Here is a 12,006-nt window from a genome sequence, read left to right as displayed (position 1 = left end):
CATATCCACCTTTTATGAAACGGGGCCCTCATGTTCTCGTTTGAAAAAGAACAACAAACAAACATGCCTCAACTCACCACCGTTCGATGAATTGTCCAGTGTAAAATTAATACTACTGTCTGTGACGATTTCAGGAACCAATGATGGACGTACTGAAAAGAGTGCAAAAATATTGACTCTTTATATCTAAATATTCTCTAATTACGATCAAGATCAAACGTTAAGATTTTAGCTTTTAAGACTCCTTATCTAGAGTTGCTAGCTGCCTGAAAACAAATTTACGTGCATGACGGGATTGCGACCTGAAACTTGATGATTACTTCAATTAATTGATAATTAATCTTATAAGTAGGATCGGTCGTATATATACAATGTATTAATGAAATATAGTTGATGTTGAGAGCAACCGCGTAGCCAGGATTTCATTTTGGAGGGGGCGGTAAATGCACGCGAAGCGTGCCAACACTGCGCTCCCTAGGGGGTGGGTGCAGGGAGGGGGAGTTTCCACCTCCCGCGCGAAGCTTTCGAGGTTTCATACATTAAAATGAAAAGGAGCCGTCTCTCTTGTCTCTAGTATATCAGCTCCGATTCAGTTGTCAATATTGTGATTTTGAACTTTGTTTTAAAATTGATTGTGAACGCACAAAAAAGGAATACAATGGAGGAAATTAAAATAATAATAACCCCGCGCGAAGCGTGGAAGCTAGAGCGTTTTGTCAATTTTTTGCCATGAAAAGGATACCGAGAAAAGGGTGTTCTCACAGACATATTGAATACTTCCCTGGGAAAGATCAGATTTTATTACAAACAATTTAGCGACAGTGCAACTTTAACTCGCAAAACAGAGGAGAAGAAGTGTATATGCCGGGCGGAAGATATTCCTCCCCGCGCAGAGCAATATAATTCTGGAATTTCAAAGGGCGGACGTTTCATCAAATACAGATATCTCCAACACCCCCATCCGCTCTAATTCAATTGATTTTCTAGGATTATTGAACTTCATTACAAGGAAAATGGTGCGCAAAATATTGAAATTTCTGTGATAAAAAAGGGATGCGTTATTTCTTTGACTTATCATGAAGCGCTTCATTTTGAATCATAACTTACGTGTCTTTCAAAATTTCAAACTGAGGGCGCAAAACAGGACAGGAGATGAACGTGCAGGGAAATGACATGAAGTTCAATAGAATTTGATAAAAATATATTGTACTTTTTTATTTGATAGGACAAAAATTTTATTCCTTCCTCTTTTTAAATTGGGAACCTGTTTGCCCCAAAATTATGGTTGTTTAGTAATGAGCTGAAGAAGCGAAGAAGTTGACTCTATGGAGGTGACGGCAGAAATTGATAAAAAGACTACCCGCCCAGAGCCGACCCGACCGGAAGTTGCGCGATCAATAATAAAAAAAAGATTACTTCATATACTTAGGCCTAACCTTACTCTAGTTCCATGCCGCAATGCATACATTTGAACTATAACTGGCAAGAAACACATATAGCTGAGATGGAAAAACAGGGCTTAGAGAAAGATTGGGGAAAACAATTAATGGAGATCTTCAATATTGTCATTTAACCGCGCGCAGCGCGGAAGCAAAATTTATATATAAATTTAGAGCAAGAGTGAAGGAGTTTCACTTTTAAGAAAAAAAGGAAAGAAAAGAAGGAAAAAAAGCTACCTTTCTTCCCTTTCCTCCCTTCCCTTTTCCTTTTCTTCTCTGTTTTTCCCTTCTTTTTTTTTCTTTTTGGGGACTTTTTTTTTTTTTTTTTTTTTTTGGGGGGGGGGGGCGACCGCCCCCACCGCCCCCTGGCTACGCGCCTGGTTGAGAGTTATTGCACACACGTCGTGTACGTAGATGTATCATGAGACATGGCATAGGCGGGGACTTCAATTTCAGAGGGGTAATACAATTTTCGGTATGCATTTCTGAAGTATACCATCCTATGCGAATCTGCCAATTAAACATTTTTTCTTAGTTTATTGATAAGTCCTCTAGAGGGATTGATATACGATATGAATGAAAATACCCCAAACAAAACACCTGATAACAAAATAACGAATCCCATAAATGATAATAATATTATGCAATGATTCGGGGGGGGGGGCTCTTTGAAGAAATGAGATTCTCCTAGACAGCAAGATCTTACTGGTTTAACTTCTAGGCACCAAAACATTTGCCAATAATTGTGGCAATAGATTAATATTGGTTATTACCTGCATACACTCCAACTGACTTGAAACCTCCACAGAATGTATGCGCTGCTGCTAAACAAGGCAATCCACACTCGTTGTCAAAGAGTCGCTTCAGACCGGGTAGACACTGTAGTCCACTGGAGCAGGAGCATTTGGATCGGTTGTACAGAACTGCCAGTAAGAAGCCACTGTTCCCGCAAGACAACGAACACGAATCGGGCGATGTTCTTCCGTCATCGACATCGTAATCGAAATGAACGCATCCTGGCGGGAAGCAACCAACGTAATCGCCATCTGCAAGTGTTGAAGAAAAATGTGAAAAGAGTAAATCTATAGGGAAAGGCTCAATGGGATGTAACTCTTTGATAATTGAAAGATAAAAGATAAAACTATGACATTTCGAATTTTTGAGTAAATAATTATTGTTGTTTACCACGTTCGAAAAAAAAGAGGATCCCCAAAAAATTCCATATACAGTCCAAGACTTTATTGATGTGGGGGAGGGGGGGGGGGGGTATGGAAGTGAGCCTATGCAAAATAGACTTTCAGATAGTTTTTATTGAAGTTGTGAAGTATATAAATGGGAATACACATTTACATGTAATGAAGACAAATGTTATAATGATATAGTGTATGAATGATATATTGCCTATATGCTTGGTAAACAAACCTGCCCAACCAATGACGTTAGCGATGATATACTATCGGTTACTCATACAAAAAACCCCCGGCATGCATGGGTAATTAAAAGACATGGTAAGCTGGTTAAAATAATCAACGATTAACGAAATTGGGAATAAGTTAATGCGAAACATGACATTCGTGTATGCGTACGATCTGAGTTTATAATAATTTCATAATAACATAATTTTTATGCAAATATGTTCATACTTATCCAGTTTAAAATCATGAACTGACCGCACTTTCAATAATGTATTACCGCTGGTATACCATGTCTGCTATCATGCAGTATAACGAAAATTCAGATACAACATTTAAATGACTACAAAGAAATGCTTACATTTTGAATATCTCTCGCAACTTGCGGACTGGGCCGATGAAATAAACAAAAGTAAGTTGATAGCCAGACCACGCCCAAATATTGTCAACATCTTCGTAAGCTAACCTTGATCTTCTTTAGACTAAGTAAATATTTCCCTTAAAATCACTCTTTGAGAGTGGAATGGCCGACGCAGGTCGATGGACTAATGAAACATCCCCTTCGAGTCAATAGGCGCTATACTTAAGGATATGAAACTAAACTATACTTCAACTTAGTAGAAGAGAAATTTTACAGGTCTCCTAACCACTGTAATTTCTAGGGTGTATGTAGTAGGGATCAGGTGGGGCGGGGATTACAGGATCCATGATTTCATCAAGGGGGGGGTGGTGAACTTTTTCAAATTTGTTTGGGTAACTTTTTTAACACCCCCAAAAAGGATCTCATTGATAAAAATTGAAGGATTACACCTATCTATATATTTTTGAACTGTCTTCATTCTATTCATTCAATGCAGATATGAAGTATCATTTTTTTTCGAGTAACATAATACCGTTTTAATATTTACAAGATTAATAATTGACTTGATAAAAAACTGATATGCATAAAGTGAGTAAACTGAACATCGTTTACAAAAATATTTCTACTTTAAATCAAATACATTTGATTTGTGGAGCCGATATATATTTCGTGCTATGTTATAGTGGATGAATAAATTAAATTGAGTATATTGATAATGTGATGGTTTTGATATTTGGGATCGGGGCAGAAATGTCGAGTTCGATGTTCTCTGTGACAAATCGAACCGTCATTTCAGTCACGTTCTTCGCTAATTAAAATTCTCAATGCATGTCTGTTTTTCCGCTCACTCCTGTGTATTTCCGCACACTTCCATAATGATATACCGTGACATAACTGTCGTCCCTCCAAAACTAGACAATGAATAAATACAAATAAAAATGTTTTAACAAATCACAAATGTGTCACTAACATTATATTCATATTATTTCACAGAAATCGATATTAAATGAGTTTATTTTTGCCTTAAAAATTATAATGCCAAAAAGTTCCCAATTTGAATTAAATGTGATATTCTTTTATTTACAATTGCTGGTTATATACATTTTACTGTCCATTATTATTTTTATTCTATATTTATCTTTTCATTTCCTAAGTGAAACTGAAAGCTTTACGTATAAAAAATCCATTAATTATACATGTAATGCGGGAATCAAACATGATTTAGAAAGGATGCTTTTGATATTAAATAATAATGTAACTTTATCTCTGCCATTTCAAACTGGAGAGAGGGAATCGTAATTCATAGTGTTGAAATACTCTGCCATGTCTGTTAAAGTTCTGTGCATAATTCAAACAATCTTGATTTGTTAGATATATCAGACACTATCATAGTCATGTGCTCTATTGGAGGCCTACTTTTATACGTTTATCTTAAAGGACAAGTCTACCCCAACAAAAACTTTATTTGAATAAAAAGAGAAAAATTCAACAAGCATTACACTGAAAATTTTATCAAAATCAGATGTAAAATAAGAAAGTTATGGCTTTTTAAAGTTTCGCTTATTTTCAACAAAATAGTTATATGAACGAGCCAGTTACATCCAAATGAGAGAGTTGATGACATCACTCACTCACTCACTATTTCTTTTGTATTTTATTATATGAAATATGGAATATTTCTATTTTCTCGTCATTGTCATGTGAAATGAAATTTCATTCCTCCCTGAACACGTGGAATTCCATATTTTAACCTTTTTGTGCTTCAGGCAAGGATGTCCTAAATCGTCAAATTTGTAAAAATTGAAATATTGTATAATTCAAACAATAAAAAACAATAGAAATAATGAGTGAGTGATATCATCGACTCTCTCATTTGGATGTGACTGGCTTGTTCATATAACTATTTTGTTAAAAATAAGCGAAACTTTGAAATGTCATAAATTTTTTTATTTTACATCCGATTTTGATGAAATTTTCAGCATTGTGCTTGTCTGATTTTTCTCTATTGATTCAAATCAACATTTTTCTGAGGTGGATTTGACCTTTAATTCTGACGTTTGCATTTTGATGGTTTTATGCTTAGCTATAGTACATTGTAACGTTTGGGGGTGTTTGTGTGTGTGCGCGCGAGTGAGAAAAAAGAGGGGGAAGTTTGAGAGGAGGAAAAAAGAACAAGAAGAGAGGGGGAGGGAGCAGGGGGGGGGGGGGTGGCTGCGAAGTGGACATGTAAAAACAATACTTTCATTAAATTCAAACATACAACGTCATAAAAAGAATAAACATTAACATATAAAATCTTTTTACAAATAGATTTCATGCATTCATTGTAGGGAATTATATAGACAATAATAAGAAACCACAACGTCTCTAAATTCTGACATAATTTGGAAAGCTGTTCATTACGCTCATGTAGCTTACATTTAAGTCGTTGGCAGGATTAATATATTTGGATCATGATTACAAAAGAGAACTAGGAATTCCTTTAATTCCTATCTCGTCCGTCAGTGACATGTTTTCGAATTTGCATGTGAATTTGAAACCATGGCAATAAAACATACAAATTTTCCAGAAGTAATATTGATACCGTCCTCGATTAACCTGTCATTATGTCAAATGAAAATTATTTGAATGCCTCTGAAGTCGACTTTTTTTCCCAGATGAACAAACATATCGGTAAGCCTACACCGTAGAGACATCATGTAAATGGAATAAAGCTCTATGACCGAAAACGAGGTATTACTTTTTAAAAGGAATTAGACGCAACATGCTTTTTAAAACCTACATTCATCATAAAGCGGTTACACCACAATATTTGGTAGATCATGCAGACTGATAATATATTTAATGTCAAAGATATGCTAAATTTGATCGAGGTGAAATATCCGGCTAAGCAATTATTTTAGGACTACACAAATCAGTCAATATGCACCACAGTAAAACAGAAATTGCCCCATCTTTGGTCAGACATTGGAGAATGATTGTCGCATTGAGCGTGATGGAAAAAGAACGAAATATATAATATCATGCTATATACAGTCAGACTCTTTTTATATACCGTTGGTTGGCTTTGAATCGGTTTAGTTTGTAAGAATGAAGCATGATGATGATAATGATAATAATATTAATAATGATAATAATAATAATAATAACAACAACAACAACAACAACAATAATAATTAAAATGTGTTGTTTCATACAGTGCACACATCATCCGAAGGCGCACATGGTATACCAGGCCAGCCCAGCAACCATTTCCTTGTATTCATAAATAAGAAATGATGACGATAAAAATACTAAATAAAAAACAAGAAAAATAGACAATAAAAACAAGAAGAAATAAGAATAGGAGGTTAAGATGATTAGTGAGGAGAAAGTAAAGTAAGAGGAGGCTGAAAAAAGATGAAGAATAAGAAGGTGACAAAAATGAAGAAAATTATACCAAAAAAAACCCCTACTTTGACATAATAATGGAGCAAGAGGATGAAAAGTAGAATGGAGAAGAAACCCACTCCACCACGGGAAGGGAGTCGGGTGAATACTTATATTCAAATGTGAGTAAATTCCAAGGACATTGTGCTGCATTGAAAACTGAATTTCACATTTTTTCACAAGGTCTCAATTTCAATATAGTTGGGTACAAAATACATTTACAATAATTGAAACTATTCGCATATCAATGTCTCTAATCATTAATAAAAAGGAAAAAAATAATATAATTATTCATGGTAATCCTAAAAAAACGAGTCAAATGTTTTAAGTAAGAATTACATTTTCAAATTATTTGGGAGGGCATTGTTACCAAATCTGTTTTAACGGTTTTGCAATTGGCTGATTGTGGTGTTTGCGTCAGATCGTCCACATAATATTTTACAGGTATCGTTTATCATTACAACAAACAGAAATTAAGTATGTATAAAACAAATTAATGCAAACAGTCTGTAAATAATGACAGGTACATCAGTATTAGTCTAAAACACTGATTTTTATTCTTTACCACTGAGCCACCATGTTCGGTTGAGATTACCGAATATATTCGCTTTAACACGATACACCATCTGTATTTAGCATCAACCATAGTCCATACCTATTAATTTACAGAATGTAGCATTTTTAACACAGAGCCTTCTAAAACGTGCTCATGAAAAATGAAAAAATAAACAGTTTTCTTCTTTTTACCACATCGACATCCGTACGGCCATATTTCAATAAAAAGGAAAGGAAATTAGTAATGTATTGCTTCCAAAAATGAAATAAATGACCATGCAATATTTTTGCATTACCGAAATTTGCACAACATTATTGCTATTGGTATATTTGCAGGAATAGAGCACAGTTAAATATTCCAATCTCCCCCTGGAGATCTAAGAATCCATTTATTAAAGCTCGAGGATAGTTTTGGTGAAGGATCATAAAATCCAGTTGTATGGGTCGTGGCTATTGAATAACAAGAACTGATCATAATGCAATATGAGAGTGGCAAAATTTCTACTTGAAAATGTCTAAATTTTAAATAAACTCAGAAAATGAAGTCATTATCCTCGGCTGAATTTCACCGACATCTTACTCAATCTACCTATTCGCAATGTTCAAAAAGGTCACTTTTCACAGCGCCCACTTTCGTCCATGACTGAGCATTTGTTTTTCACGTGACCGATATCTACTTTACTGGAAAACAAAATTCTTCCGCGCATCGTCTGCTATCGCTAAGCTACACAGAGTGCATGCAATGCTTTAGTATCCAAATTTCACCGCGAGTGAGCACGGGAGCATGCCCGGAGAAACGCCGAGTAGCCACTGTCGTAAAGTCGGTTTGTATTGAGCCAGAGGAATTGGAGGGATATCTGTTGTAGATTTACCTTCGCTATGCTAATGCCATCACTCAGACTTACATATATATATATGTATTTATATACATATATATAGTGTACTTTGATATCCATAAAATGAGGTTCCTGAGAATATTTTGTAGAGATTATAAGATGACTACAATTTCTGCAATGGTTGGTCGAACAACCAAAACACAGGACACCGGATGCGATGCACAAATCGCAGCATTGTCTGACGATGTGTACGGCGGGCCGGCCGCTGACATTCACATCACACTCATTCACGCGAACACTTCTGACCGCATGTAATACGTGCTGCTGAAATCTGCATTCTCTTTCTTATCACATGTGACACACAGCCGCCTCTCGACCAAATTACTTTTTCTAGACTCTGTAAGCAGCTCTGCCATCACACATTTTTCTTCAAAGAACAATTTACATGACCGGCGTCGTCATGTGATTGCAATCTCAATAAAATTCAACAAATTTCTCCTTTCTATTGTCTTATTGCTGACAGTTCCCCGGGCAGTCCCCCCCCCCTAAATTTGAGATGGGGGAGGGGACGGTGCTCCCTAAAATTTTTGTTGATAACCTTTTTTTGCTTGTCAATTTTCTTTCATGCGTCCCTCCTAAATTCACGTGGACCCCCCTGAAACGTTTTGTGTCCCCCTAAAATTTAGGTTGATGAACTTTTTTTTTTGCTTGTCAAAAATTTTTGGTGATCCACTCCTAAAACTTAGGTTGACAACCATTTTTTTTTTTTGGGGGGGGGGGCTGTCAAATTTTTTACCTGTGCCCATCCCAAAATTTCAGCTGGACCTCCCCTAAATTGTTTGGCTTCCGCCGCCAAGGTGTATTTCCATCTAAATATGTAAAGCATTTTCAAGAAACAACATTTCAACTAAAGTAAAGAAAAAATGCACATTTTCGAAATGGCAATTATTGGGTCCTTGATCCGTAAACAACAAGAGACATCCTTTTTTTATCATTATCTTATAAAGTGCTTTGCAGATTTTCGCCTGTATCTTTTGCTGACAAATCTATATGATCTTGGCCCAGGGCCGGCGCTAAGACTCAAACGTAATATTTTCACCTGCAGCCTACCCCCCCCCCCCCCCCGACCAGCAAATCGATACTTTTCTTTTGGGAGGTGGGTGCAAAGTTCCAATGCATATCTAACTGTATCACAATCCTGATCGTAAAGAATTCCATTACGAAAATATGTAAAGGTCACGATGGAGAAATAAGCTTTATGTATTACATATATACTGTACATCTCTTCTATTTTAGCATCTGACGTGGCGTACCTAGGATTTTCCAAGGAGGGGGGGGGGGGGGGGCAATTTGACAAGTAAAAAATAAAAAAAAACGTCTTCAACTAAAATTAAAGGATTTCGTACAAGAAGAAAATTTGACAAGCAAAAAAAAAGAAAGAAAAAAGGTCTTCAATTTCAAAGGCACGGGCCACATGTGGCTCATCACGGATCAGTTGTGACTCGTCGGGGGGGACATGGGTTGTGACTCGTCAGGGGTTGGGTAGTCTGTCCCTCTGTAGGTACGCTAATTAATGTCTGCTAATGTCTCCAAGGTCTCCCCCCCCCAAAGAAAATTAATAATAAGATTACACTCGAAATTACCAGGAACTGATCGCTTCTCATCACCGACATGCTGTATAAATAGCACTGACCAAGTTCCCCCATCTATCTCTTACCCGTTTTTTTTCTCTTTTTTTTGGGGGGGGGGGGACAGAATCATATGCCATTGTGATACTAAATCAGGTGCACATTACGTTCGGCATGGCTGGGGGGGGGCGATATAAAACAAGTCGGGAGTCAGTTGATTTTGATCGCGCTTCTTGTGCTAAATAGCCATATAAAATGACCTGAACATGGACATGGAAATTTATTTGACGACCGTTTATACAAGCTATAGGAATTCACGAAGAGCTAGCGTATAGCTGCTAGCACGAAGCGCGAGCTGATATTGTTTGTATTCCCCGGTTGTATTCAAACCTGACAATAGTACATTGGAGGAGGCCTACATGCAAGCTTGGTTTGCAAAAATGCCGTAGAATCTGTATAATTAACAATTATAATAAGTAAACAATGCGAGAGCGAAGCGCGAGCTGTGTTTTTTCAAATAACTATTTATATTGACCCCCAAATCGAACGTTTGACATGTAGGTTTGTGATGAAAAGGATATAAAATCCAAGTACAAGTGCGAGCTCTAAGCGCGAGCTTGTTTGTTTTTTTCAGACTGGGGTGGCGAAATTACCGGGAGAGTGGAGCACTTGCCACCCTTTCCACTAAAAAAATATATATTTTTTCAAATTGAAATGTGCCTTACAAAATTAATGCCCCGTTTGAAGTAAAACAAAATACATTTTAGGCTAGAAAATGACAAATTCTTGGCCGGCGCTTCGCGCTCGCACCGATTTTTGTTCGTGCAAGAATCATCCTGTTCATGGTTACATTTCGTGATAATTATTGATATTCCGATGTGAAACTGGATAATTTAAGTGCAGGCTATCGCGCTTTTATAAGATTTAGACCTAGAATTTGAACATTCTGAATATACATTTGTTTAATGGAACATTATGGAATACAAGTATACAATATGAACTTGGCAAATCAAAGAATGTGACCACGCAGCGTTAGCTTAAAATGCTGATATGTATAGACCATAAAATTGATATTTTACAGAGCACTTAAATTTGTAAATGATAAAAAATGAAAGCTCGTTGTCCGAGCTAAAATATGTTTTGTATATTGACTTCAAAAGTTGCTCCATATCAGCCTATTGAGCAGGATATTAATCTATTCGAACAGGCAATTCTTGCGCCAAGCGCAAGCAAAACTTTTATATGGTAACATGAAAGATTTGCAAGTCTCCTCACATTATTACATTCACTCGTCTTCCTCCTCTTATTTTCCTCTTCTGTCTTTCTTCTTTTCCCTTTTTGTTTTTCTTTCTCCTTTTTTTTGCTCTGTCAATTTTTTTCAGGGGGGGCACGTGCCCCCCAGGCCCCCTCCCCGTAGCTACACCACTTCGGGTCAGCGGTCACTTCGCCCCTGGATTCGCCAATGCCCAATTCTGAATTATCCTGCATGTCTTCATTACAGAACATTTTCAGTTTATTTAATCCCATTCAATATCAAATCTATTAATAATTGTCAATATACATGAACCTCTATGAAGGGGCTAGTTTTAGCGGCTTGTATTTCCGCTCAGAGTTTTAGAAAGATGCAAATTGGTCGCATCCCCTGCCATTATTTTTGACAGCGTAGGAGAACTCCTTTTCTTATCAATCATGGCAATGATTCTGGTGAATTAAGTTACCAAAGAACGATCGGTCAGAATAATTTATGTAATTAATGTTCAGTGATATCGAAGTTGAATGGCCATTTTCAAATTAATGAGCTTGCCTACCAGTTAGGCAAGCTCGTTAATTTAAAATGGCCATTCGTATAGGTTTTTTAGCTTATAGAATAGGAAGGAGAAAACAATATCATTTTGGATATTGAAACAAGGGGTAGAAATAAGTTTTTTACAAAAGAGGGGATGCAGGTGGCAATTTTCGTAGATTTAGCTATATCGTGCGGGACTCTCTGGAGAAGCATGTATACTCAAGAAACTAGCCTTGGTAAAAAAAAAACCGGGAATAGATAGATAAATAAACAAATAAATAAATGAATGAATGAAAAAAATAAATGTAAGCCTATGTCTTCTATGAGCAACTGTAAAAATATACGGGGTGCGTCTCTGCCTGGATCCGCCAAAGATGATATGCCATGAGTGTCGATCGGTGGGGGGTTGGAGATGGGGAAATATACCCCAAAAGAATTCAGGTGGAGATGGCTTGTAAAATCGCACCCCCCCCCCATTATTTTGAGGGCATCGAAAAAACAGTATATCTCCAGAAAAAAAATCGATCTTATAAAAATACATGAAATCAATAAAAAAAATG

The sequence above is a fragment of the Lytechinus variegatus genome, chromosome 1 (genome assembly GCF_018143015.1).
Source record: "Lytechinus variegatus isolate NC3 chromosome 1, Lvar_3.0, whole genome shotgun sequence".
In the NCBI taxonomy this organism is placed as follows: domain Eukaryota; kingdom Metazoa; phylum Echinodermata; class Echinoidea; order Temnopleuroida; family Toxopneustidae; genus Lytechinus; species Lytechinus variegatus.
Note: the sequence above shows the minus strand (reverse complement) of the source record.